Source organism: Austrofundulus limnaeus, unplaced genomic scaffold (genome assembly GCF_001266775.1).
Source record: "Austrofundulus limnaeus strain Quisiro unplaced genomic scaffold, Austrofundulus_limnaeus-1.0 Scaffold143, whole genome shotgun sequence".
NCBI classification, from domain to species: domain Eukaryota; kingdom Metazoa; phylum Chordata; class Actinopteri; order Cyprinodontiformes; family Rivulidae; genus Austrofundulus; species Austrofundulus limnaeus.
This window is the reverse complement of record NW_013952545.1, coordinates 146,834-149,593: the sequence shown is the minus strand read 5'-3', so window position 1 is coordinate 149,593 and position 2,760 is coordinate 146,834.

Below are 2,760 nucleotides of genomic sequence, written 5' to 3'. Positions count from 1 at the left end.
GGGGAATAGAGAGGGGATGTGCTTGTGAGGACAGGTTAAACTGGACAGACTGAGCCGCCGGCTTTCTCCTCCTGCCCCTCCCAGCTCTCCCACCAGGGATGAGGTAACAACACAAACAAGCATCCCTGTGGCCAGAATTAGACATGACGGTATCTCTAATTGGCCCATTGAATTAAAAGGGCTATAGTGGAGCTCGCTGAGAGAAACAAAAAAATATTGACCACTCAAAGGAAGACAGGGGGAATTGATTTTCAAGACGACAGCAGGCGTTTACCTCATACCGTCAAGCTGGCTCACTCTAGAGTAAAAAGACTTACACTCCCTTTAGGCATAATGTTCCACGGAGCTTTGTTTCTCAGCTTGTATRGTATGTATGTTTTATTACATGGCAAATAAATACTCTACATTACTGTCAACGTAATTGTTGATAGTTTTTGGTTTTATTTTACATCTTATTCCAAAAAATGTGTCTCTTTATTTCAGACTAAATTCAAGAAAAATACTTGTATAGTTTGATACAGATTAAGAATGTAAATTTGGTTTGTTTGGTTTTGCTGTTAGGATCCTTAGACTTTACAACTGTCAGTCACACAGAATCTTAGAATCTGAATTTATCACAAGCAAACATAAAAAATAGTCGGGTCACAAGTTTCTTTAACTCCAAATAGCATGGTTTAAAATCAGTCTCTCCATCTCTTTTTGAATTAGTAACTTTTTCTTTTCTTTTTTCGAATAATACTTAAAAATAATGTTTCAAATGCTTCAAAAATTGAAGAGAAGAGTCCCAGATTTACCGTAGGTTTGTCATTTCAGGACAGTTTGTGTCAAGCTTGTTCAGATTGCTTCAGAGCGTCACTTCGGCAGTAGAATTGCTGTCAAGTCCAGCTGTATGTTAGCTTCAGTGTGACATGCTGTATCTGCCCACCTTTAAAAACTGTCTGCTTGAGTTGAAATTTGAGCAGGCAGGCTTCCAAGAGCACGACTTTTGGAAGACAAATTTTGAGACTTTTGTCTAAACTGTGGTTTTTCTGGTAAGTTTGTAAAACCTAACCGGTGTCCAGATGTCCACAAAAAAAAAAAAATAAATAAATAAGGAAACACTTTGTGGGTTTTTTTAACACATGGTTTGACATCATAACTAATAATAACACACAACTCAGTTTCACTGCTCTTGAGATGCTGATGGTGGAGCTTCTCCTGAACAGTGGCATCTCCTTCCACTCTTTTGGCCTCTGACAGTAGATGCTTGCAGTTTGCTTCTCGCTCCATATTGATGCCACACACCAGGAGGTTGCTTCGGGCACCATTGTAAAGGGTGCTAATTTATGCTTCTACAAGGGCACCCAACACCAGGCAGTGCAAACATCGCAGCATGGATGAACACTCAGGTGCACTTCCTCTCTCTTAAACCAAAGTGCAAACAAGAATCAATGGAATTAAAGAGAGAAGTGAGTCTTGCAAAAAAAAAAAAAAAAAAGGAAACAAGCCACTTTGGTTGAGGTGAGATGGCTGCAGGCTATATCATACTGCAGTTGATGTAGAGAGGTAGCTATCTTGGTGAAGGCAACAAAAAAGTAATTTTTCCTCCGCTTTACTTGTAGCAGAAAAATGCTGTTCAGATGGGTCCGCTGGGGATCCAGAAACACTTTGAGGCGATAAAGATGTTTGCTTCAAGGCAGAGTTTGTGATGGTTTCTTTGCTGAGAAACATTCAACACAATTATGTGAGCTGAAACATGACAGTTATTTGTGACAGTTCACACAGGGTTTTGTGAACTGAACTTTTTCTTTTTTGTAATAAACTCACAACTGACGTACTCTTTTTTCCCCCTTCTTCTTAGGAATGCTGGATTTATCTGGTGGAGCCTTGTAAAAAGGTGAGAGCGCCRGGTGGAGCAGGTGGCAGGTGGTGACTGCCATGCCATGTTGTTYTGTTTGACATGAGAGAAATGTGTCAATCAATGGCTTCCTCCTTGCTTCTCCCGTGGGGCCTTGTGCTATTGATTTCATACTGTGTTACAATGCTGGGAGGTCTTCACACCAGTGCAGAAGGTTCACACCACTGAAAAAAGGTTTTCCAAAGATGTAAGCTCTTTGCCACCCAGGCAAAACAACTGATAGTAGAGTGGTAAACTGTTAAAGGGGACATCTCATGCTAAAATCCATTTTTTAGCTGTTAAATGTATTTTGTTGTATACCTGGAGTCTCTAGGATTGCAGAAAATTWGAATTTAGTCTCTCCTGGTGCTGCATAGATATTTTATATTCTGTTTGAGTGATATTTTTTCAACCTGTTCAGATTTTTTTTTTAATTTTCTATTATGTTTTCTGAACTATTACACCACAGTATTTGAGATGAAACTAACAAATAAAGTCTGGACGTCTTCATTCGAGTCTTAAATTTTTGATGTCTTAATTATTTGTTAATAAAACGTTTCTGCACCACTGTATAGTAAAACCCTCTATCAAACTGGAATGGACCACTCTGGAAGATGGAGGGGGGGCAAGGCGTGAAGCGCCCTGTTTGGATTTAAAGAGACAGCTTCAAAATTAGTTTGTCTGAGACACATCTCAGAAAAGCAGTGGAAGAGGGGTTTGTGGAGTTACAATAAGAAAAAGATCAGAAAAAGTCTCTTTTAAGTAAAGACTTGCAACGATTAAGATATTTATAGAATTCCTAAACGTGTTTTTCAAGAGGAAGTCAGGTRGCATGTCAGTATTTGAAGTGATGCAAAAGTTTTGATCTTTCAAACAAGATTTTG